The following is a 24,764-nucleotide window of genomic DNA, read 5'->3' on the forward strand; positions in this document are numbered from 1 at the left end:
AATACTCAAGCGGAGTTGACACTTAACGTCACGGACACAGCACTGGCTGAAGTAGCTCAAAGGCCAATCAGCAAATCACATGACAGAACTGACAATGGATTTCATGGAGACATGGTCCAGCTGAAGGTGATGGCCAGCACTGTCAGCAAAGATAAGCTTAGACACTGAAAGCACCACTCATCACTGTGGCCGTGATCGTATAGAGGTCAGTACTCTGCGTTGTGGCCGCAGCAACCCCGGTTCGAGTCCGGGTCACGGCAGTCGTTAGTCAAGTCTTCCGGCGGGCGTCACTCCTTTGCTTGATCCGTCCTTCACATGTGGATGGCGTGACTCCACACAGTGCTCCCCTTCTCTCGAACTCTGCTGTGAGGAAGATTGATCTTCTGTCGAGTTTCACCTTCAGTGGCATCCTTTTAAACATGCACCATCCATTTCAAAGTGAACTGGAACGAGCTCTCTGTGCTTTTCAGCAAATTGTGGATCACTGAATGTCCGACTCTTCAATTCAGCTTCATTTCAATCGCGCCAGACCACCAACCTCTGGGATCCTGGAGGGAGACCGGGGGTGGAGGGTGCGACAGAGACTACAGGTGGTGAGACTTCATAGACCAGAAGGACACGGGTGAAGGACACCTAGTAGAGAAACACGTTGAGTGTGAAAGCAAAGTTGAGAAGCTCAGTGTATAGGTCCCCCAGCAGTCTTGACCTCGAGCAACTTCACTAAGAAAATGGTGCAGGGAGGCCTAAACCAGCCCCAACTGTCAGCTTTACTGAATGGAAAGATCTTAAGCCCAGCCTTGAAAGTACAGACTGTGTCAGCCTCCCGAGTGAAATCTCCGGGACCGTCCGGGTCCACATGACCCGAGCCGGCAAGCTGAAATGCTCTGCCTCCCGTTGTACTTTTCGAAAACCTGGGAACCTCCACTAGGCCAGCTCTGTTAAATTGAGGGGATCTCCTGGGACTTGCAATATGGGAGTACCAGCTCTTCAAGATATGATGGTTCTCAGTGGTTAGAGCTTTATTGGCTAAAAGATGGACTTTACATTCTATGCTACATTGAACGTGAAGCCAGTGAAGAGATGCTAGTAATAGGGTGTTGTAATCTCTCCTGTTGATTCTTGTTGATCAGAGCATCATGGATGCACATATGAATCTTACCTTTGAAGTGGTTCACGGACGTTGCCTCAGTACTGGTTTTGAGTGACTTTTCTGGTGAAAATCAGCCACCCAAGTGGGCTAGTGGCGTAATGGATAACGCGTCTGACTACGGGTCAGGAGATTCCAGATTCGACTCCTGGCTAGCTCAAAAAAACCTTTAGGGAATTTCACACGTGACAACTCTGGTGCTCCAGATTGCCCCTCATCTTGAAGTGCATGGACCCCAAAACAACAGTGTTGTCTTGCACATGTTGACACCGTACAACATTTCATCACAATGCGATTGTTTTGTTTGGGACAACAACACGATTGCTGTGCAATGGCCCCCAAAATCCCGTTGAAGCCAAAACATCTGAGCAGAGTTGACAAGGAAAGCAGGCTACTGCCCATTTCTTTCAAAAAATTCACAGCAATACTGAGTAAAGGATAACTCTTCCAAATGCACACACAGGTCACCCCACCTCTGCTCAATGCTCCTTGCATCGTCAAGCTGCAGAAACAGCATATCCACCCGATTTTGGAGGTTTCTTAAAGTCCAAATCCAAAGGTCAAACATTTCAAGTCATCCAGAAATCTCACTGGCTTGTTTGATCTCCGCTGTCCACAAGATCTAGAAGTCTCGTTCTGCGACAACTCCAAAGTTTCAACAGCCTCCCCGGCACAGTGTCTGACTTGTGTTACTTTGAATTCCAGGAACAACAATGCGTGCAGTCAAAAATACTCAAGCGGAGTTGACACTTAACGTCACGGACACAGCACTGGCTGAAGTAGCTCAAAGGCCAATCAGCAAATCACATGACAGAACTGACAATGGATTTCATGGAGACATGGTCCAGCTGAAGGTGATGGCCAGCACTGTCAGCAAAGATAAGCTTAGACACTGAAAGCACCACTCATCACTGTGGCCGTGATCGTATAGAGGTCAGTACTCTGCGTTGTGGCCGCAGCAACCCCGGTTCGAGTCCGGGTCACGGCAGTCGTTAGTCAAGTCTTCCGGCGGGCGTCACTCCTTTGCTTGATCCGTCCTTCACATGTGGATGGCGTGACTCCACACAGTGCTCCCCTTCTCTCGAACTCTGCTGTGAGGAAGATTGATCTTCTGTCGAGTTTCACCTTCAGTGGCATCCTTTTAAACATGCACCATCCATTTCAAAGTGAACTGGAACGAGCTCTCTGTGCTTTTCAGCAAATTGTGGATCACTGAATGTCCGACTCTTCAATTCAGCTTCATTTCAATCGCGCCAGACCACCAACCTCTGGGATCCTGGAGGGAGACCGGGGGTGGAGGGTGCGACAGAGACTACAGGTGGTGAGACTTCATAGACCAGAAGGACACGGGTGAAGGACACCTAGTAGAGAAACACGTTGAGTGTGAAAGCAAAGTTGAGAAGCTCAGTGTATAGGTCCCCCAGCAGTCTTGACCTCGAGCAACTTCACTAAGAAAATGGTGCAGGGAGGCCTAAACCAGCCCCAACTGTCAGCTTTACTGAATGGAAAGATCTTAAGCCCAGCCTTGAAAGTACAGACTGTGTCAGCCTCCCGAGTGAAATCTCCGGGACCGTCCGGGTCCACATGACCCGAGCCGGCAAGCTGAAATGCTCTGCCTCCCGTTGTACTTTTCGAAAACCTGGGAACCTCCACTAGGCCAGCTCTGTTAAATTGAGGGGATCTCCTGGGACTTGCAATATGGGAGTACCAGCTCTTCAAGATATGATGGTTCTCAGTGGTTAGAGCTTTATTGGCTAAAAGATGGACTTTACATTCTATGCTACATTGAACGTGAAGCCAGTGAAGAGATGCTAGTAATAGGGTGTTGTAATCTCTCCTGTTGATTCTTGTTGATCAGAGCATCATGGATGCACATATGAATCTTACCTTTGAAGTGGTTCACGGACGTTGCCTCAGTACTGGTTTTGAGTGACTTTTCTGGTGAAAATCAGCCACCCAAGTGGGCTAGTGGCGCAATGGATAACGCGTCTGACTACGGATCAGGAGATTCCAGGTTCGACTCCTGGCTAGCTCGAAAAAACCTTTAGGGAATTTCACACGTGACAACTCTGGTGCTCCAGATTGCCCCTCATCTTGAAGTGCATGGACCCCAAAACAACAGTGTTGTCTTGCACATGTTGACACCGTACAACATTTCATCACAATGCGATTGTTTTGTTTGGGACAACAACACGATTGCTGTGCAATGGCCCCCAAAATCCCGTTGAAGCCAAAACATCTGAGCAGAGTTGACAAGGAAAGCAGGCTACTGCCCATTTCTTTCAAAAAATTCACAGCAATACTGAGTAAAGGATAACTCTTCCAAATGCACACACAGGTCACCCCACCTCTGCTCAATGCTCCTTGCATCGTCAAGCTGCAGAAACAGCATATCCACCCGATTTTGGAGGTTTCTTAAAGTCCAAATCCAAAGGTCAAACATTTCAAGTCATCCAGAAATCTCACTGGCTTGTTTGATCTCCGCTGTCCACAAGATCTAGAAGTCTCGTTCTGCGACAACTCCAAAGTTTCAACAGCCTCCCCGGCACAGTGTCTGACTTGTGTTACTTTGAATTCCAGGAACAACAATGCGTGCAGTCACAAATACTCAAGCGGAGTTGACACTTAACGTCACGGACACAGCACTGGCTGAAGTAGCTCAAAGGCCAATCAGCAAATCACATGACAGAACTGACAATGGATTTCATGGAGACATGGTCCAGCTGAAGGTGATGGCCAGCACTGTCAGCAAAGATAAGCTTAGACACTGAAAGCACCACTCATCACTGTGGCCGTGATCGTATAGAGGTCAGTACTCTGCGTTGTGGCCGCAGCAACCCCGGTTCGAGTCCGGGTCACGGCAGTCGTTAGTCAAGTCTTCCGGCGGGCGTCGCTCCTTTGCTTGATCCGTCCTTCACATGTGGATGGCGTGACTCCACACAGTGCTCCCCTTCTCTCGAACTCTGCTGTGAGGAAGATTGATCTTCTGTCGAGTTTCACCTTCAGTGGCATCCTTTTAAACATGCACCATCCATTTCAAAGTGAACTGGAACGAGCTCTCTGTGCTTTTCAGCAAATTGTGGATCACTGAATGTCCGACTCTTCAATTCAGCTTCATTTCAATCGCGCCAGACCACCAACCTCTGGGATCCTGGAGGGAGACCGGGGGTGGAGGGTGCGACAGAGACTACAGGTGGTGAGACTTCATAGACCAGAAGGACACGGGTGAAGGACACCTAGTAGAGAAACACGTTGAGTGTGAAAGCAAAGTTGAGAAGCTCAGTGTATAGGTCCCCCAGCAGTCTTGACCTCGAGCAACTTCACTAAGAAAATGGTGCAGGGAGGCCTAAACCAGCCCCAACTGTCAGCTTTACTGAATGGAAAGATCTTAAGCCCAGCCTTGAAAGTACAGACTGTGTCAGCCTCCCGAGTGAAATCTCCGGGACCGTCCGGGTCCACATGACCCGAGCCGGCAAGCTGAAATGCTCTGCCTCCCGTTGTACTTTTCGAAAACCTGGGAACCTCCACTAGGCCAGCTCTGTTAAATTGAGGGGATCTCCTGGGACTTGCAATATGGGAGTACCAGCTCTTCAAGATATGATGGTTCTCAGTGGTTAGAGCTTTATTGGCTAAAAGATGGACTTTACATTCTATGCTACATTGAACTTGAAGCCAGTGAAGAGATGCTAGTAATAGGGTGTTGTAATCTCTCCTGTTGATTCTTGTTGATCAGAGCATCATGGATGCACATATGAATCTTACCTTTGAAGTGGTTCACGGACGTTGCCTCAGTACTGGTTTTGAGTGACTTTTCTGGTGAAAATCAGCCACCCAAGTGGGCTAGTGGCGCAATGGATAACGCGTCTGACTACGGATCAGGAGATTCCAGGTTCGACTCCTGGCTAGCTCGAAAAAACCTTTAGGGAATTTCACACGTGACAACTCTGGTGCTCCAGATTGCCCCTCATCTTGAAGTGCATGGACCCCAAAACAACAGTGTTGTCTTGCACATGTTGACACCGTACAACATTTCATCACAATGCGATTGTTTTGTTTGGGACAACAACACGATTGCTGTGCAATGGCCCCCAAAATCCCGTTGAAGCCAAAACATCTGAGCAGAGTTGACAAGGAAAGCAGGCTACTGCCCATTTCTTTCAAAAAATTCACAGCAATACTGAGTAAAGGATAACTCTTCCAAATGCACACACAGGTCACCCCACCTCTGCTCAATGCTCCTTGCATCGTCAAGCTGCAGAAACAGCATATCCACCCGATTTTGGAGGTTTCTTAAAGTCCAAATCCAAAGGTCAAACATTTCAAGTCATCCAGAAATCTCACTGGCTTGTTTGATCTCCGCTGTCCACAAGATCTAGAAGTCTCGTTCTGCGACAACTCCAAAGTTTCAACAGCCTCCCCGGCACAGTGTCTGACTTGTGTTACTTTGAATTCCAGGAACAACAATGCGTGCAGTCAAAAATACTCAAGCGGAGTTGACACTTAACGTCACGGACACAGCACTGGCTGAAGTAGCTCAAAGGCCAATCAGCAAATCACATGACAGAACTGACAATGGATTTCATGGAGACATGGTCCAGCTGAAGGTGATGGCCAGCACTGTCAGCAAAGATAAGCTTAGACACTGAAAGCACCACTCATCACTGTGGCCGTGATCGTATAGAGGTCAGTACTCTGCGTTGTGGCCGCAGCAACCCCGGTTCGAGTCCGGGTCACGGCAGTCGTTAGTCAAGTCTTCCGGCGGGCGTCGCTCCTTTGCTTGATCCGTCCTTCACATGTGGATGGCGTGACTCCACACAGTGCTCCCCTTCTCTCGAACTCTGCTGTGAGGAAGATTGATCTTCTGTCGAGTTTCACCTTCAGTGGCATCCTTTTAAACATGCACCATCCATTTCAAAGTGAACTGGAACGAGCTCTCTGTGCTTTTCAGCAAATTGTGGATCACTGAATGTCCGACTCTTCAATTCAGCTTCATTTCAATCGCGCCAGACCACCAACCTCTGGGATCCTGGAGGGAGACCGGGGGTGGAGGGTGCGACAGAGACTACAGGTGGTGAGACTTCATAGACCAGAAGGACACGGGTGAAGGACACCTAGTAGAGAAACACGTTGAGTGTGAAAGCAAAGTTGAGAAGCTCAGTGTATAGGTCCCCCAGCAGTCTTGACCTCGAGCAACTTCACTAAGAAAATGGTGCAGGGAGGCCTAAACCAGCCCCAACTGTCAGCTTTACTGAATGGAAAGATCTTAAGCCCAGCCTTGAAAGTACAGACTGTGTCAGCCTCCCGAGTGAAATCTCCGGGACCGTCCGGGTCCACATGACCCGAGCCGGCAAGCTGAAATGCTCTGCCTCCCGTTGTACTTTTCGAAAACCTGGGAACCTCCACTAGGCCAGCTCTGTTAAATTGAGGGGATCTCCTGGGACTTGCAATATGGGAGTACCAGCTCTTCAAGATATGATGGTTCTCAGTGGTTAGAGCTTTATTGGCTAAAAGATGGACTTTACATTCTATGCTACATTGAACGTGAAGCCAGTGAAGAGATGCTAGTAATAGGGTGTTGTAATCTCTCCTGTTGATTCTTGTTGATCAGAGCATCATGGATGCACATATGAATCTTACCTTTGAAGTGGTTCACGGACGTTGCCTCAGTACTGGTTTTGAGTGACTTTTCTGGTGAAAATCAGCCACCCAAGTGGGCTAGTGGCGCAATGGATAACGCGTCTGACTACGGATCAGGAGATTCCAGGTTCGACTCCTGGCTAGCTCGAAAAAACCTTTAGGGAATTTCACACGTGACAACTCTGGTGCTCCAGATTGCCCCTCATCTTGAAGTGCATGGACCCCAAAACAACAGTGTTGTCTTGCACATGTTGACACCGTACAACATTTCATCACAATGCGATTGTTTTGTTTGGGACAACAACACGATTGCTGTGCAATGGCCCCCAAAATCCCGTTGAAGCCAAAACATCTGAGCAGAGTTGACAAGGAAAGCAGGCTACTGCCCATTTCTTTCAAAAAATTCACAGCAATACTGAGTAAAGGATAACTCTTCCAAATGCACACACAGGTCACCCCACCTCTGCTCAATGCTCCTTGCATCGTCAAGCTGCAGAAACAGCATATCCACCCGATTTTGGAGGTTTCTTAAAGTCCAAATCCAAAGGTCAAACATTTCAAGTCATCCAGAAATCTCACTGGCTTGTTTGATCTCCGCTGTCCACAAGATCTAGAAGTCTCGTTCTGCGACAACTCCAAAGTTTCAACAGCCTCCCCGGCACAGTGTCTGACTTGTGTTACTTTGAATTCCAGGAACAACAATGCGTGCAGTCACAAATACTCAAGCGGAGTTGACACTTAACGTCACGGACACAGCACTGGCTGAAGTAGCTCAAAGGCCAATCAGCAAATCACATGACAGAACTGACAATGGATTTCATGGAGACATGGTCCAGCTGAAGGTGATGGCCAGCACTGTCAGCAAAGATAAGCTTAGACACTGAAAGCACCACTCATCACTGTGGCCGTGATCGTATAGAGGTCAGTACTCTGCGTTGTGGCCGCAGCAACCCCGGTTCGAGTCCGGGTCACGGCAGTCGTTAGTCAAGTCTTCCGGCGGGCGTCGCTCCTTTGCTTGATCCGTCCTTCACATGTGGATGGCGTGACTCCACACAGTGCTCCCCTTCTCTCGAACTCTGCTGTGAGGAAGATTGATCTTCTGTCGAGTTTCACCTTCAGTGGCATCCTTTTAAACATGCACCATCCATTTCAAAGTGAACTGGAACGAGCTCTCTGTGCTTTTCAGCAAATTGTGGATCACTGAATGTCCGACTCTTCAATTCAGCTTCATTTCAATCGCGCCAGACCACCAACCTCTGGGATCCTGGAGGGAGACCGGGGGTGGAGGGTGCGACAGAGACTACAGGTGGTGAGACTTCATAGACCAGAAGGACACGGGTGAAGGACACCTAGTAGAGAAACACGTTGAGTGTGAAAGCAAAGTTGAGAAGCTCAGTGTATAGGTCCCCCAGCAGTCTTGACCTCGAGCAACTTCACTAAGAAAATGGTGCAGGGAGGCCTAAACCAGCCCCAACTGTCAGCTTTACTGAATGGAAAGATCTTAAGCCCAGCCTTGAAAGTACAGACTGTGTCAGCCTCCCGAGTGAAATCTCCGGGACCGTCCGGGTCCACATGACCCGAGCCGGCAAGCTGAAATGCTCTGCCTCCCGTTGTACTTTTCGAAAACCTGGGAACCTCCACTAGGCCAGCTCTGTTAAATTGAGGGGATCTCCTGGGACTTGCAATATGGGAGTACCAGCTCTTCAAGATATGATGGTTCTCAGTGGTTAGAGCTTTATTGGCTAAAAGATGGACTTTACATTCTATGCTACATTGAACTTGAAGCCAGTGAAGAGATGCTAGTAATAGGGTGTTGTAATCTCTCCTGTTGATTCTTGTTGATCAGAGCATCATGGATGCACATATGAATCTTACCTTTGAAGTGGTTCACGGACGTTGCCTCAGTACTGGTTTTGAGTGACTTTTCTGGTGAAAATCAGCCACCCAAGTGGGCTAGTGGCGCAATGGATAACGCGTCTGACTACGGATCAGGAGATTCCAGGTTCGACTCCTGGCTAGCTCGAAAAAACCTTTAGGGAATTTCACACGTGACAACTCTGGTGCTCCAGATTGCCCCTCATCTTGAAGTGCATGGACCCCAAAACAACAGTGTTGTCTTGCACATGTTGACACCGTACAACATTTCATCACAATGCGATTGTTTTGTTTGGGACAACAACACGATTGCTGTGCAATGGCCCCCAAAATCCCGTTGAAGCCAAAACATCTGAGCAGAGTTGACAAGGAAAGCAGGCTACTGCCCATTTCTTTCAAAAAATTCACAGCAATACTGAGTAAAGGATAACTCTTCCAAATGCACACACAGGTCACCCCACCTCTGCTCAATGCTCCTTGCATCGTCAAGCTGCAGAAACAGCATATCCACCCGATTTTGGAGGTTTCTTAAAGTCCAAATCCAAAGGTCAAACATTTCAAGTCATCCAGAAATCTCACTGGCTTGTTTGATCTCCGCTGTCCACAAGATCTAGAAGTCTCGTTCTGCGACAACTCCAAAGTTTCAACAGCCTCCCCGGCACAGTGTCTGACTTGTGTTACTTTGAATTCCAGGAACAACAATGCGTGCAGTCAAAAATACTCAAGCGGAGTTGACACTTAACGTCACGGACACAGCACTGGCTGAAGTAGCTCAAAGGCCAATCAGCAAATCACATGACAGAACTGACAATGGATTTCATGGAGACATGGTCCAGCTGAAGGTGATGGCCAGCACTGTCAGCAAAGATAAGCTTAGACACTGAAAGCACCACTCATCACTGTGGCCGTGATCGTATAGAGGTCAGTACTCTGCGTTGTGGCCGCAGCAACCCCGGTTCGAGTCCGGGTCACGGCAGTCGTTAGTCAAGTCTTCCGGCGGGCGTCGCTCCTTTGCTTGATCCGTCCTTCACATGTGGATGGCGTGACTCCACACAGTGCTCCCCTTCTCTCGAACTCTGCTGTGAGGAAGATTGATCTTCTGTCGAGTTTCACCTTCAGTGGCATCCTTTTAAACATGCACCATCCATTTCAAAGTGAACTGGAACGAGCTCTCTGTGCTTTTCAGCAAATTGTGGATCACTGAATGTCCGACTCTTCAATTCAGCTTCATTTCAATCGCGCCAGACCACCAACCTCTGGGATCCTGGAGGGAGACCGGGGGTGGAGGGTGCGACAGAGACTACAGGTGGTGAGACTTCATAGACCAGAAGGACACGGGTGAAGGACACCTAGTAGAGAAACACGTTGAGTGTGAAAGCAAAGTTGAGAAGCTCAGTGTATAGGTCCCCCAGCAGTCTTGACCTCGAGCAACTTCACTAAGAAAATGGTGCAGGGAGGCCTAAACCAGCCCCAACTGTCAGCTTTACTGAATGGAAAGATCTTAAGCCCAGCCTTGAAAGTACAGACTGTGTCAGCCTCCCGAGTGAAATCTCCGGGACCGTCCGGGTCCACATGACCCGAGCCGGCAAGCTGAAATGCTCTGCCTCCCGTTGTACTTTTCGAAAACCTGGGAACCTCCACTAGGCCAGCTCTGTTAAATTGAGGGGATCTCCTGGGACTTGCAATATGGGAGTACCAGCTCTTCAAGATATGATGGTTCTCAGTGGTTAGAGCTTTATTGGCTAAAAGATGGACTTTACATTCTATGCTACATTGAACTTGAAGCCAGTGAAGAGATGCTAGTAATAGGGTGTTGTAATCTCTCCTGTTGATTCTTGTTGATCAGAGCATCATGGATGCACATATGAATCTTACCTTTGAAGTGGTTCACGGACGTTGCCTCAGTACTGGTTTTGAGTGACTTTTCTGGTGAAAATCAGCCACCCAAGTGGGCTAGTGGCGCAATGGATAACGCGTCTGACTACGGATCAGGAGATTCCAGGTTCGACTCCTGGCTAGCTCGAAAAAACCTTTAGGGAATTTCACACGTGACAACTCTGGTGCTCCAGATTGCCCCTCATCTTGAAGTGCATGGACCCCAAAACAACAGTGTTGTCTTGCACATGTTGACACCGTACAACATTTCATCACAATGCGATTGTTTTGTTTGGGACAACAACACGATTGCTGTGCAATGGCCCCCAAAATCCCGTTGAAGCCAAAACATCTGAGCAGAGTTGACAAGGAAAGCAGGCTACTGCCCATTTCTTTCAAAAAATTCACAGCAATACTGAGTAAAGGATAACTCTTCCAAATGCACACACAGGTCACCCCACCTCTGCTCAATGCTCCTTGCATCGTCAAGCTGCAGAAACAGCATATCCACCCGATTTTGGAGGTTTCTTAAAGTCCAAATCCAAAGGTCAAACATTTCAAGTCATCCAGAAATCTCACTGGCTTGTTTGATCTCCGCTGTCCACAAGATCTAGAAGTCTCGTTCTGCGACAACTCCAAAGTTTCAACAGCCTCCCCGGCACAGTGTCTGACTTGTGTTACTTTGAATTCCAGGAACAACAATGCGTGCAGTCAAAAATACTCAAGCGGAGTTGACACTTAACGTCACGGACACAGCACTGGCTGAAGTAGCTCAAAGGCCAATCAGCAAATCACATGACAGAACTGACAATGGATTTCATGGAGACATGGTCCAGCTGAAGGTGATGGCCAGCACTGTCAGCAAAGATAAGCTTAGACACTGAAAGCACCACTCATCACTGTGGCCGTGATCGTATAGAGGTCAGTACTCTGTGTTGTGGCCGCAGCAACTCCGGTTCACGGCAGTCGTTAGTCAAGTCTTCCGGCGGGCGTCACTCCTTTGCTTGATCCGTCCTTCACATGTGGATGGCGTGACTCCACACAGTGCTCCCCTTCTCTCGAACTCTGCTGTGAGGAAGATTGATCTTCTGTCGAGTTTCACCTTCAGTGGCATCCTTTTAAACATGCACCATCCATTTCAAAGTGAACTGGAACGAGCTCTCTGTGCTTTTCAGCAAATTGTGGATCACTGAATGTCCGACTCTTCAATTCAGCTTCATTTCAATCGCGCCAGACCACCAACCTCTGGGATCCTGGAGGGAGACCGGGGGTGGAGGGTGCAACAGAGACTACAGGTGGTGAGACTTCATAGACCAGAAGGACACGGGTGAAGGACACCTAGTAGAGAAACACGTTGAGTGTGAAAGCAAAGTTGAGAAGCTCAGTGTATAGGTCCCCCAGCAGTCTTGACCTCGAGCAACTTCACTAAGAAAATGGTGCAGGGAGGCCTAAACCAGCCCCAACTGTCAGCTTTACTGAATGGAAAGATCTTAAGCCCAGCCTTGAAAGTACAGACTGTGTCAGCCTCCCGAGTGAAATCTCCGGGACCGTCCGGGTCCACATGACCCGAGCCGGCAAGCTGAAATGCTCTGCCTCCCGTTGTACTTTTCGAAAACCTGGGAACCTCCACTAGGCCAGCTCTGTTAAATTGAGGGGATCTCCTGGGACTTGCAATATGGGAGTACCAGCTCTTCAAGATATGATGGTTCTCAGTGGTTAGAGCTTTATTGGCTAAAAGATGGACTTTACATTCTATGCTACATTGAACGTGAAGCCAGTGAAGAGATGCTAGTAATAGGGTGTTGTAATCTCTCCTGTTGATTCTTGTTGATCAGAGCATCATGGATGCACATATGAATCTTACCTTTGAAGTGGTTCACGGACGTTGCCTCAGTACTGGTTTTGAGTGACTTTTCTGGTGAAAATCAGCCACCCAAGTGGGCTAGTGGCACAATGGATAACGCGTCTGACTACGGATCAGGAGATTCCAGGTTCGACTCCTGGCTAGCTCGAAAAAACCTTTAGGGAATTTCACACGTGACAACTCTGGTGCTCCAGATTGCCCCTCATCTTGAAGTGCATGGACCCCAAAACAACAGTGTTGTCTTGCACATGTTGACACCGTACAACATTTCATCACAATGCGATTGTTTTGTTTGGGACAACAACACGATTGCTGTGCAATGGCCCCCAAAATCCCGTTGAAGCCAAAACATCGGAGCAGAGTTGACAAGGAAAGCAGGCTACTGCCCATTTCTTTCAAAAAATTCACAGCAATACTGAGTAAAGGATAACTCTTCCAAATGCACACACAGGTCACCCCACCTCTGCTCAATGCTCCTTGCATCGTCAAGCTGCAGAAACAGCATATCCACCCGATTTTGGAGGTTTCTTAAAGTCCAAATCCAAAGGTCAAACATTTCAAGTCATCCAGAAATCTCACTGGCTTGTTTGATCTCCGCTGTCCACAAGATCTAGAAGTCTCGTTCTGCGACAACTCCAAAGTTTCAACAGCCTCCCCGGCACAGTGTCTGACTTGTGTTACTTTGAATTCCAGGAACAACAATGCGTGCAGTCAAAAATACTCAAGCGGAGTTGACACTTAACGTCACGGACACAGCACTGGCTGAAGTAGCTCAAAGGCCAATCAGCAAATCACATGACAGAACTGACAATGGATTTCATGGAGACATGGTCCAGCTGAAGGTGATGGCCAGCACTGTCAGCAAAGATAAGCTTAGACACTGAAAGCACCACTCATCACTGTGGCCGTGATCGTATAGAGGTCAGTACTCTGCGTTGTGGCCGCAGCAACTCCGGTTCACGGCAGTCGTTAGTCAAGTCTTCCGGCGGGCGTCACTCCTTTGCTTGATCCGTCCTTCACATGTGGATGGCGTGACTCCACACAGTGCTCCCCTTCTCTCGAACTCTGCTGTGAGGAAGATTGATCTTCTGTCGAGTTTCACCTTCAGTGGCATCCTTTTAAACATGCACCATCCATTTCAAAGTGAACTGGAACGAGCTCTCTGTGCTTTTCAGCAAATTGTGGATCACTGAATGTCCGACTCTTCAATTCAGCTTCATTTCAATCGCGCCAGACCACCAACCTCTGGGATCCTGGAGGGAGACCGGGGGTGGAGGGTGCAACAGAGACTACAGGTGGTGAGACTTCATAGACCAGAAGGACACGGGTGAAGGACACCTAGTAGAGAAACACGTTGAGTGTGAAAGCAAAGTTGAGAAGCTCAGTGTATAGGTCCCCCAGCAGTCTTGACCTCGAGCAACTTCACTAAGAAAATGGTGCAGGGAGGCCTAAACCAGCCCCAACTGTCAGCTTTACTGAATGGAAAGATCTTAAGCCCAGCCTTGAAAGTACAGACTGTGTCAGCCTCCCGAGTGAAATCTCCGGGACCGTCCGGGTCCACATGACCCGAGCCGGCAAGCTGAAATGCTTTGCCTCCCGTTGTACTTTTCGAAAACCTGGGAACCTCCACTAGGCCAGCTCTGTTAAATTGAGGGGATCTCCTGGGACTTGCAATATGGGAGTACCAGCTCTTCAAGATATGATGGTTCTCAGTGGTTAGAGCTTTATTGGCTAAAAGATGGACTTTACATTCTATGCTACATTGAACGTGAAGCCAGTGAAGAGATGCTAGTAATAGGGTGTTGTAATCTCTCCTGTTGATTCTTGTTGATCAGAGCATCATGGATGCACATATGAATCTTACCTTTGAAGTGGTTCACGGACGTTGCCTCAGTACTGGTTTTGAGTGACTTTTCTGGTGAAAATCAGCCACCCAAGTGGGCTAGTGGCGCAATGGATAACGCGTCTGACTACGGATCAGGAGATTCCAGGTTCGACTCCTGGCTAGCTCGAAAAAACCTTTAGGGAATTTCACACGTGACAACTCTGGTGCTCCAGATTGCCCCTCATCTTGAAGTGCATGGACCCCAAAACAACAGTGTTGTCTTGCACATGTTGACACCGTACAACATTTCATCACAATGCGATTGTTTTGTTTGGGACAACAACACGATTGCTGTGCAATGGCCCCCAAAATCCCGTTGAAGCCAAAACATCTGAGCAGAGTTGACAAGGAAAGCAGGCTACTGCCCATTTCTTTCAAAAAATTCACAGCAATACTGAGTAAAGGATAACTCTTCCAAATGCACACACAGGTCACCCCACCTCTGCTCAATGCTCCTTGCATCGTCAAGCTGCAGAAACAGCATATCCACCCGATTTTGGAGGTTTCTTAAAGTCCAAATCCAAAGGTCAAACATTTCAAGTCATCCAGAAATCTCACTGGCTTGTTTGATCTCCGCTGTCCACAAGATCTAGAAGTCTCGTTCTGCGACAACTCCAAAGTTTCAACAGCCTCCCCGGCACAGTGTCTGACTTGTGTTACTTTGAATTCCAGGAACAACAATGCGTGCAGTCAAAAATACTCAAGCGGAGTTGACACTTAACGTCACGGACACAGCACTGGCTGAAGTAGCTCAAAGGCCAATCAGCAAATCACATGACAGAACTGACAATGGATTTCATGGAGACATGGTCCAGCTGAAGGTGATGGCCAGCACTGTCAGCAAAGATAAGCTTAGACACTGAAAGCACCACTCATCACTGTGGCCGTGATCGTATAGAGGTCAGTACTCTGCGTTGTGGCCGCAGCAACTCCGGTTCACGGCAGTCGTTAGTCAAGTCTTCCGGCGGGCGTCACTCCTTTGCTTGATCCGTCCTTCACATGTGGATGGCGTGACTCCACACAGTGCTCCCCTTCTCTCGAACTCTGCTGTGAGGAAGATTGATCTTCTGTCGAGTTTCACCTTCAGTGGCATCCTTTTAAACATGCACCATCCATTTCAAAGTGAACTGGAACGAGCTCTCTGTGCTTTTCAGCAAATTGTGGATCACTGAATGTCCGACTCTTCAATTCAGCTTCATTTCAATCGCGCCAGACCACCAACCTCTGGGATCCTGGAGGGAGACCGGGGGTGGAGGGTGCGACAGAGACTACAGGTGGTGAGACTTCATAGACCAGAAGGACACGGGTGAAGGACACCTAGTAGAGAAACACGTTGAGTGTGAAAGCAAAGTTGAGAAGCTCAGTGTATAGGTCCCCCAGCAGTCTTGACCTCGAGCAACTTCACTAAGAAAATGGTGCAGGGAGGCCTAAACCAGCCCCAACTGTCAGCTTTACTGAATGGAAAGATCTTAAGCCCAGCCTTGAAAGTACAGACTGTGTCAGCCTCCCGAGTGAAATCTCCGGGACCGTCCGGGTCCACATGACCCGAGCCGGCAAGCTGAAATGCTCTGCCTCCCGTTGTACTTTTCGAAAACCTGGGAACCTCCACTAGGCCAGCTCTGTTAAATTGAGGGGATCTCCTGGGACTTGCAATATGGGAGTACCAGCTCTTCAAGATATGATGGTTCTCAGTGGTTAGAGCTTTATTGGCTAAAAGATGGACTTTACATTCTATGCTACATTGAACTTGAAGCCAGTGAAGAGATGCTAGTAATAGGGTGTTGTAATCTCTCCTGTTGATTCTTGTTGATCAGAGCATCATGGATGCACATATGAATCTTACCTTTGAAGTGGTTCACGGACGTTGCCTCAGTACTGGTTTTGAGTGACTTTTCTGGTGAAAATCAGCCACCCAAGTGGGCTAGTGGCGCAATGGATAACGCGTCTGACTACGGATCAGGAGATTCCAGGTTCGACTCCTGGCTAGCTCGAAAAAACCTTTAGGGAATTTCACACGTGACAACTCTGGTGCTCCAGATTGCCCCTCATCTTGAAGTGCATGGACCCCAAAACAACAGTGTTGTCTTGCACATGTTGACACCGTACAACATTTCATCACAATGCGATTGTTTTGTTTGGGACAACAACACGATTGCTGTGCAATGGCCCCCAAAATCCCGTTGAAGCCAAAACATCTGAGCAGAGTTGACAAGGAAAGCAGGCTACTGCCCATTTCTTTCAAAAAATTCACAGCAATACTGAGTAAAGGATAACTCTTCCAAATGCACACACAGGTCACCCCACCTCTGCTCAATGCTCCTTGCATCGTCAAGCTGCAGAAACAGCATATCCACCCGATTTTGGAGGTTTCTTAAAGTCCAAATCCAAAGGTCAAACATTTCAAGTCATCCAGAAATCTCACTGGCTTGTTTGATCTCCGCTGTCCACAAGATCTAGAAGTCTCGTTCTGCGACAACTCCAAAGTTTCAACAGCCTCCCCGGCACAGTGTCTGACTTGTGTTACTTTGAATTCCAGGAACAACAATGCGTGCAGTCAAAAATACTCAAGCGGAGTTGACACTTAACGTCACGGACACAGCACTGGCTGAAGTAGCTCAAAGGCCAATCAGCAAATCACATGACAGAACTGACAATGGATTTCATGGAGACATGGTCCAGCTGAAGGTGATGGCCAGCACTGTCAGCAAAGATAAGCTTAGACACTGAAAGCACCACTCATCACTGTGGCCGTGATCGTATAGAGGTCAGTACTCTGCGTTGTGGCCGCAGCAACTCCGGTTCACGGCAGTCGTTAGTCAAGTCTTCCGGCGGGCGTCACTCCTTTGCTTGATCCGTCCTTCACATGTGGATGGCGTGACTCCACACAGTGCTCCCCTTCTCTCGAACTCTGCTGTGAGGAAGATTGATCTTCTGTCGAGTTTCACCTTCAGTGGCATCCTTTTAAACATGCACCATCCATTTCAAAGTGAACTGGAACGAGCTCTCTGTGCTTTTCAGCAAATTGTGGATCACTGAATGTCCGACTCTTCAATTCAGCTTCATTTCAATCGCGCCAGACCACCAACCTCTGGGATCCTGGAGGGAGACCGGGGGTGGAGGGTGCGACAGAGACTACAGGTGGTGAGACTTCATAGACCAGAAGGACACGGGTGAAGGACACCTAGTAGAGAAACACGTTGAGTGTGAAAGCAAAGTTGAGAAGCTCAGTGTATAGGTCCCCCAGCAGTCTTGACCTCGAGCAACTTCACTAAGAAAATGGTGCAGGGAGGCCTAAACCAGCCCCAACTGTCAGCTTTACTGAATGGAAAGATCTTAAGCCCAGCCTTGAAAGTACAGACTGTGTCAGCCTCCCGAGTGAAATCTCCGGGACCGTCCGGGTCCACATGACCCGAGCCGGCAAGCTGAAATGCTCTGCCTCCCGTTGTACTTTTCGAAAACCTGGGAACCTCCACTAGGCCAGCTCTGTTAAATTGAGGGGATCTCCTGGGACTTGCAATATGGGAGTACCAGCTCTTCAAGATATGATGGTTCTCAGTGGTTAGAGCTTTATTGGCTAAAAGATGGACTTTACATTCTATGCTACATTGAACTTGAAGCCAGTGAAGAGATGCTAGTAATAGGGTGTTGTAATCTCTCCTGTTGATTCTTGTTGATCAGAGCATCATGGATGCACATATGAATCTTACCTTTGAAGTGGTTCACGGACGTTGCCTCAGTACTGGTTTTGAGTGACTTTTCTGGTGAAAATCAGCCACCCAAGTGGGCTAGTGGCGCAATGGATAACGCGTCTGACTACGGATCAGGAGATTCCAGGTTCGACTCCTGGCTAGCTCGAAAAAACCTTTAGGGAATTTCACACGTGACAACTCTGGTGCTCCAGATTGCCCCTCATCTTGAAGTGCATGGACCCCAAAACAACAGTGTTGTCTTGCACATGTTGACACCGTACAACATTTCATCACAATGCGATTGTTTTGTTTGGGACAACAACACGATTGCTGTGCAATGGCCCCCAAAATCCCGTTGAAGCCAAAACATCTGAGCAGAGTTGACAAGGAAAGCAGGCTACTGCCCATTTCTTTCAAAAAATTCACAGCAATACTGAGTAAAGGATAACTCTTCCAAATGCACACACAGGTCACCCCACCTCTGCTCAATGCTCCTTGCATCGTCAAGCTGCAGAAACAGCATATCCACCCGATTTTGGAGGTTTCTTAAAGTCCAAATCCAAAGGTCAAACATTTCAAGTCATCCAGAAATCTCACTGGCTTGTTTGATCTCCGCTGTCCACAAGATCTAGAAGTCTCGTTCTGCGACAACTCCAAAGTTTCAACAGCCTCCCCGGCACAGTGTCTGACTTGTGTTACTTTGAATTCCAGGAACAACAATGCGTGCAGTCAAAAATACTCAAGCAGAGTTGACACTTAACGTCACGGACACAGCACTGGCTGAAGTAGCTCAAAGGCCAATCAGCAAATCGCATGACAGAACTGACAATGGATTTCATGGAGACATGGTCCAGCTGAAGGTGATGGCCAGCACTGTCAGCAAAGATAAGCTTAGACACTGAAAGCACCACTCATCACTGTGGCCGTGATCGTATAGAGGTCAGTACTCTGCGTTGTGGCCGCAGCAACCCCGGTTCGAGTCCGGGTCACGGCAGTCGTTAGTCAAGTCTTCCGGCGGGCGTCGCTCCTTTGCTTGATCCGTCCTTCACATGTGGATGGCGTGACTCCACACAGTGCTCCCCTTCTCTCGAACTCTGCTGTGAGGAAGATTGATCTTCTGTCGAGTTTCACCTTCAGTGGCATCCTTTTAAACATGCACCATCCATTTCAAAGTGAACTGGAACGAGCTCTCTGTGCTTTTCAGCAAATTGTGGATCACTGAATGTCCGACTCTTCAATTCAGCTTCATTTCAATCGCGCCAGACCACCAACCTCTGGGATCCTGGAGGGAGACCGGGGGTGGAGGGTGCGACAGAGACTACAGGTGGTGAGACTTCATAGACCAGAAGGACACGGGTGAAGGACACCTAGTAGAGAAACACGTTGAGTGTGAAAGCAAAGTTGAGAAGCTCAGTGTATAGGTCCCCCAGCAGTCTTGACCTCGAGCAACTTCACTAAGAAAATGGTGCAGGGAGGCCTAAACCAGCCCCAACTGTCAGCTTTACTGAATGGAAAGATCTTAAGCCCAGCCTTGAAAGTACAGACTGTGTCAGCCTCCCGAGTGAAATCTCCGGGACCGTCCGGGTCCACATGACCCGAGCCGGCAAGCTGAAATGCTCTGCCTCCCGTTGTACTTTTCGAAAACCTGGGAACCTCCACTAGGCCAGCTCTGTTAAATTGAGGGGATCTCCTGGGACTTGCAATATGGGAGTACCAGCTCTTCAAGATATGATGGTTCTCAGTGGTTAGAGCTTTATTGGCTAAAAGATGGACTTTACATTCTATGCTACATTGAACGTGAAGCCAGTGAAGAGATGCTAGTAATAGGGTGTTGTAATCTCTCCTGTTGATTCTTGTTGATCAGAGCATCATGGATGCACATATGAATCTTACCTTTGAAGTGGTTCACGGACGTTGCCTCAGTACTGGTTTTGAGTGACTTTTCTGGTGAAAATCAGCCACCCAAGTGGGCTAGTGGCGCAATGGATAACGCGTCTGACTACGGATCAGGAGATTCCAGGTTCGACTCCTGGCTAGCTCGAAAAAACCTTTAGGGAATTTCACACGTGACAACGCTGGTGCTCCAGATTGCCCCTCATCTTGAAGTGCATGGACCCCAAAACAACAGTGTTGTCTTGCACATGTTGACACCGTACAACATTTCATCACAATGCGATTGTTTTGTTTGGGACAACAACACGATTGCTGTGCAATGGCCCCCAAAATCCCGTTGAAGCCAAAACATCTGAGCAGAGTTGACAAGGAAAGCAGGCTACTGCCCATTTCTTTCAAAAAATTCACAGCAATACTGAGTAAAGGATAACTCTTCCAAATGCACACACAGGTCACCCCACCTCTGCTCAATGCTCCTTGCATCGTCAAGCTGCAGAAACAGCATATCCACCCGATTTTGGAGGTTTCTTAAAGTCCAAATCCAAAGGTCAAACATTTCAAGTCATCCAGAAATCTCACTGGCTTGTTTGATCTCCGCTGTCCACAAGATCTAGAAGTCTCGTTCTGCGACAACTCCAAAGTTTCAACAGCCTCCCCGGCACAGTGTCTGACTTGTGTTACTTTGAATTCCAGGAACAACAATGCGTGCAGTCAAAAATACTCAAGCGGAGTTGACACTTAACGTCACGGACACAGCACTGGCTGAAGTAGCTCAAAGGCCAATCAGCAAATCACATGACAGAACTGACAATGGATTTCATGGAGACATGGTCCAGCTGAAGGTGATGGCCAGCACTGTCAGCAAAGATAAGCTTAGACACTGAAAGCACCACTCATCACTGTGGCCGTGATCGTATAGAGGTCAGTACTCTGCGTTGTGGCCGCAGCAACCCCGGTTCGAGTCCGGGTCACGGCAGTCGTTAGTCAAGTCTTCCGGCGGGCGTCGCTCCTTTGCTTGATCCGTCCTTCACATGTGGATGGCGTGACTCCACACAGTGCTCCCCTTCTCTCGAACTCTGCTGTGAGGAAGATTGATCTTCTGTCGAGTTTCACCTTCAGTGGCATCCTTTTAAACATGCACCATCCATTTCAAAGTGAACTGGAACGAGCTCTCTGTGCTTTTCAGCAAATTGTGGATCACTGAATGTCCGACTCTTCAATTCAGCTTCATTTCAATCGCGCCAGACCACCAACCTCTGGGATCCTGGAGGGAGACCGGGGGTGGAGGGTGCGACAGAGACTACAGGTGGTGAGACTTCATAGACCAGAAGGACACGGGTGAAGGACACCTAGTAGAGAAACACGTTGAGTGTGAAAGCAAAGTTGAGAAGCTCAGTGTATAGGTCCCCCAGCAGTCTTGACCTCGAGCAACTTCACTAAGAAAATGGTGCAGGGAGGCCTAAACCAGCCCCAACTGTCAGCTTTACTGAATGGAAAGATCTTAAGCCCAGCCTTGAAAGTACAGACTGTGTCAGCCTCCCGAGTGAAATCTCCGGGACCGTCCGGGTCCACATGACCCGAGCCGGCAAGCTGAAATGCTCTGCCTCCCGTTGTACTTTTCGAAAACCTGGGAACCTCCACTAGGCCAGCTCTGTTAAATTGAGGGGATCTCCTGGGACTTGCAATATGGGAGTACCAGCTCTTCAAGATATGATGGTTCTCAGTGGTTAGAGCTTTATTGGCTAAAAGATGGACTTTACATTCTATGCTACATTGAACTTGAAGCCAGTGAAGAGATGCTAGTAATAGGGTGTTGTAATCTCTCCTGTTGATTCTTGTTGATCAGAGCATCATGGATGCACATATGAATCTTACCTTTGAAGTGGTTCACGGACGTTGCCTCAGTACTGGTTTTGAGTGACTTTTCTGGTGAAAATCAGCCACCCAAGTGGGCTAGTGGCGCAATGGATAACGCGTCTGACTACGGATCAGGAGATTCCAGGTTCAACTCCTGGCTAGCTCGAAAAAACCTTTAGGGAATTTCACACGTGACAACTCTGGTGCTCCAGATTGCCCCTCATCTTGAAGTGCATGGACCCCAAAACAACAGTGTTGTCTTGCACATGTTGACACCGTACAACATTTCATCACAATGCGATTGTTTTGTTTGGGACAACAACACGATTGCTGTGCAATGGCCCCCAAAATCCCGTTGAAGCCAAAACATCTGAGCAGAGTTGACAAGGAAAGCAGGCTACTGCCCATTTCTTTCAAAAAATTCACAGCAATACTGAGTAAAGGATAACTCTTCCAAATGCACACACAGGTCACCCCACCTCTGCTCAATGCTCCTTGCATCGTCAAGCTGCAGAAACAGCATATCCACCCGATTTTGGAGGTTTCTTAAAGTCCAAATCCAAAGGTCAAACATTTCAAGTCATCCAGAAATCTCACTGGCTTGTTTGATCTCCGCTGTCCACAAGATCTAGAAGTCTCGTTCTGCGACAACTCCAAAGTTTCAACAGCCTCCCCGGCACAGTGTCTGACTTGTGTTACTTTGAATTCCAGGAACAACAATGCGTGCAGTCAAAAATACTCAAGCGGAGTTGACACTTAACGTCACGGACACAGCACTGGCTGAAGTAGCTCAAAGGCCAATCAGCAAATCGCATGACAGAACTGACAATGGATTTCATGGAGACATGGTCCAGCTGAAGGTGATGGCCAGCACTGTCAGCAAAGATAAGCTTAGACACTGAAAGCACCACTCATCACTGTGGCCGTGATTGTATAGAGGTCAGTACTCTGCGTTGTGGCCGCAGCAACCACGGTTCGAGTCCGGGTCACGGCAGTCGTTAGTCAAGTCTTCCGGCGGGCGTCACTCCTTTGCTTGATCCGTCCTTCACATGTGGATGGCGTGACTCCACACAGTGCTCCCCTTCTCTCGAACTCTGCTGTGAGGAAGATTGATCTTCTGTCGAGTTTCACCTTCAGTGGCATCCTTTTAAACATGCACCATCCATTTCAAAGTGAACTGGAACGAGCTCTCTGTGCTTTTCAGCAAATTGTGGATCACTGAATGTCCGACTCTTCAATTCAGCTTCATTTCAATCGCGCCAGACCACCAACCTCTGGGATCCTGGAGGGAGACCGGGGGTGGAGGGTGCGACAGAGACTTCATAGACCAGAAGGACACGGGTGAAGGACACCTAGTAGAGAAACACGTTGAGTGTGAAAGCAAAGTTGAGAAGCTCAGTGTATAGGTCCCCCAGCAGTCTTGACCTCGAGCAACTTCACTAAGAAAATGGTGCAGGGAGGCCTAAACCAGCCCCAACTGTCAGCTTTACTGAATGGAAAGATCTTAAGCCCAGCCTTGAAAGTACAGACTGTGTCAGCCTCCCGAGTGAAATCTCCGGGACCGTCCGGGTCCACATGACCCGAGCCGGCAAGCTGAAATGCTCTGCCTCCCGTTGTACTTTTCGAAAACCTGGGAACCTCCACTAGGCCAGCTCTGTTAAATTGAGGGGATCTCCTGGGACTTGCAACATGGGAGTACCAGCTCTTCAAGATATGACGGTTCTCAGTGGTTAGAGCTTTATTGGCTAAAAGATGGACTTTACATTCTATGCTACATTGAACTTGAAGCCAGTGAAGAGATGCTAGTAATAGGGTGTTGTAATCTCTCCTGTTGATTCTTGTTGATCAGAGCATCATGGATGCACATATGAATCTTACCTTTGAAGTGGTTCACAGACGTTGCCTCAGTACTGGTTTTGAGTGACTTTTCTGGTGAAAATCAGCCACCCAAGTGGGCTATGGCCGCACCTTGCAGTAAATGGCCTGCCAAATTAAGTCCTAACAGTTCCTAACAAGTCCTAACAACTCCTAACAAAGTCCTAACACTTCCTACCCAAGTCCTAACACATCAAAGAGATTCCGAACAAGGTCCTAACGGTGGGGCAAAGGAGCCAATCAGCTTCTGATTAGTGACGGCTGTCGTCCAATCGGATGGCGAGCTGCTGTTTGACTGACAGCTCACTGGTCCAATCAGAAGTGCAGATTGGTGCAACCAGACGCGCTGACGGAACCGCTGCAGCACTGTCAACAACTCTGCACGGAAGATTTATTTCATTCACGACGTCAGAAGTAAGTACTGAAATGAATATAAACGTGTTTCAAAGTGTATTTTTTTAAGTGGTAGTCTGTTTATGTGTGTGGATAAGTCAGTAGTCTGTACGTGTGCTGGTTCAAGTGTGTTTTCTTTTATCACTTCTACTAAGTGTCTATATATAGTTACTGGCGATATGTGATCCTGTTAAAACATCCAAAACAATGTTATGATGTATAAACGGAAGAACTACTGCTGATGTCTTTGAGCTTTAATGTTTATATTCCCCAATGTATTGCAATATATTGGAAACAGCAACCATTTCTATATTTTGTAATATATTACAGTATATTTTTGCAATATATTGCAATTCCAGTCCTTTATGTGTAAATGCATTTCCTGTTGACGCTACAGATTTAATTTCCCAGTTAGAGCTAACAGAGAGATCCATCAGTTTTCTTGTTGACATTTACAGTAGGACCATGTTCCAGTGTATAAACATTCAGATGATGAATGAATGAGTGGTCAGTGATGGAGGGCCAGGACATTTACAGACTGGAACCCAGGGTCATGCTGGGAAGGAGTGCTGACCCTGTCAGCTCAGGATAACATGTATGTTTAACAGGCCAGAGACCAAGAGGCAGGAGCTGGAGCCTCCTGACTCCTGTGTTTGGTCAGCCTGTCCACAAATACGACGTTTTTGGGGGACAGATGCTCTGCAAGTGTGGACATCAGGAGGTAGGGGACATGACACTGCAGCTGGGGTCTCTGGAATGTTTCACTGGTTTCTG

General features: G+C 48.1%; 19 non-coding genes across 19 annotated transcripts; all 19 read left to right on the forward strand.

The window, feature by feature from the left end:
* The first annotated feature begins 188 nt into the window (after nucleotides 1–188).
* On the forward strand, nucleotides 189–260 carry trnah-gug (transfer RNA histidin (anticodon GUG)). The gene has a single exon. It is a non-coding gene; the product is annotated as a tRNA-His (tRNA).
* A 1,803-nt stretch (nucleotides 261–2,063) lies between these two features.
* On the forward strand, nucleotides 2,064–2,135 carry trnah-gug (transfer RNA histidin (anticodon GUG)). The gene has a single exon. It is a non-coding gene; the product is annotated as a tRNA-His (tRNA).
* Nucleotides 2,136–3,109: 974 nt separating this feature from the next.
* On the forward strand, nucleotides 3,110–3,182 carry trnar-acg (transfer RNA arginine (anticodon ACG)). The gene has a single exon. It is a non-coding gene; the product is annotated as a tRNA-Arg (tRNA).
* Nucleotides 3,183–3,938: 756 nt separating this feature from the next.
* On the forward strand, nucleotides 3,939–4,010 carry trnah-gug (transfer RNA histidin (anticodon GUG)). The gene has a single exon. It is a non-coding gene; the product is annotated as a tRNA-His (tRNA).
* A 974-nt stretch (nucleotides 4,011–4,984) lies between these two features.
* On the forward strand, nucleotides 4,985–5,057 carry trnar-acg (transfer RNA arginine (anticodon ACG)). The gene has a single exon. It is a non-coding gene; the product is annotated as a tRNA-Arg (tRNA).
* A 756-nt stretch (nucleotides 5,058–5,813) lies between these two features.
* On the forward strand, nucleotides 5,814–5,885 carry trnah-gug (transfer RNA histidin (anticodon GUG)). The gene has a single exon. It is a non-coding gene; the product is annotated as a tRNA-His (tRNA).
* A 974-nt stretch (nucleotides 5,886–6,859) lies between these two features.
* trnar-acg (transfer RNA arginine (anticodon ACG)) lies at nucleotides 6,860–6,932 on the forward strand. Its single transcript has one exon. It is a non-coding gene; the product is annotated as a tRNA-Arg (tRNA).
* A 756-nt stretch (nucleotides 6,933–7,688) lies between these two features.
* Nucleotides 7,689–7,760, forward strand: trnah-gug (transfer RNA histidin (anticodon GUG)). The gene has a single exon. It is a non-coding gene; the product is annotated as a tRNA-His (tRNA).
* Nucleotides 7,761–8,734: 974 nt separating this feature from the next.
* trnar-acg (transfer RNA arginine (anticodon ACG)) lies at nucleotides 8,735–8,807 on the forward strand. The gene has a single exon. It is a non-coding gene; the product is annotated as a tRNA-Arg (tRNA).
* A 756-nt stretch (nucleotides 8,808–9,563) lies between these two features.
* trnah-gug (transfer RNA histidin (anticodon GUG)) lies at nucleotides 9,564–9,635 on the forward strand. Its single transcript has one exon. It is a non-coding gene; the product is annotated as a tRNA-His (tRNA).
* A 974-nt stretch (nucleotides 9,636–10,609) lies between these two features.
* trnar-acg (transfer RNA arginine (anticodon ACG)) lies at nucleotides 10,610–10,682 on the forward strand. The gene has a single exon. It is a non-coding gene; the product is annotated as a tRNA-Arg (tRNA).
* A 1,791-nt stretch (nucleotides 10,683–12,473) lies between these two features.
* Nucleotides 12,474–12,546, forward strand: trnar-acg (transfer RNA arginine (anticodon ACG)). Its single transcript has one exon. It is a non-coding gene; the product is annotated as a tRNA-Arg (tRNA).
* A 1,791-nt stretch (nucleotides 12,547–14,337) lies between these two features.
* trnar-acg (transfer RNA arginine (anticodon ACG)) lies at nucleotides 14,338–14,410 on the forward strand. The gene has a single exon. It is a non-coding gene; the product is annotated as a tRNA-Arg (tRNA).
* A 1,791-nt stretch (nucleotides 14,411–16,201) lies between these two features.
* trnar-acg (transfer RNA arginine (anticodon ACG)) lies at nucleotides 16,202–16,274 on the forward strand. The gene has a single exon. It is a non-coding gene; the product is annotated as a tRNA-Arg (tRNA).
* Nucleotides 16,275–18,065: 1,791 nt separating this feature from the next.
* Nucleotides 18,066–18,138, forward strand: trnar-acg (transfer RNA arginine (anticodon ACG)). Its single transcript has one exon. It is a non-coding gene; the product is annotated as a tRNA-Arg (tRNA).
* A 756-nt stretch (nucleotides 18,139–18,894) lies between these two features.
* Nucleotides 18,895–18,966, forward strand: trnah-gug (transfer RNA histidin (anticodon GUG)). Its single transcript has one exon. It is a non-coding gene; the product is annotated as a tRNA-His (tRNA).
* Nucleotides 18,967–19,940: 974 nt separating this feature from the next.
* trnar-acg (transfer RNA arginine (anticodon ACG)) lies at nucleotides 19,941–20,013 on the forward strand. The gene has a single exon. It is a non-coding gene; the product is annotated as a tRNA-Arg (tRNA).
* Nucleotides 20,014–20,769: 756 nt separating this feature from the next.
* Nucleotides 20,770–20,841, forward strand: trnah-gug (transfer RNA histidin (anticodon GUG)). Its single transcript has one exon. It is a non-coding gene; the product is annotated as a tRNA-His (tRNA).
* A 974-nt stretch (nucleotides 20,842–21,815) lies between these two features.
* On the forward strand, nucleotides 21,816–21,888 carry trnar-acg (transfer RNA arginine (anticodon ACG)). Its single transcript has one exon. It is a non-coding gene; the product is annotated as a tRNA-Arg (tRNA).
* The last annotated feature ends 2,876 nt before the right edge of the window (nucleotides 21,889–24,764 follow it).

This window comes from Salarias fasciatus, chromosome 5 (genome assembly GCF_902148845.1).
Source record: "Salarias fasciatus chromosome 5, fSalaFa1.1, whole genome shotgun sequence".
Lineage (NCBI taxonomy): Eukaryota > Metazoa > Chordata > Actinopteri > Blenniiformes > Blenniidae > Salarias > Salarias fasciatus.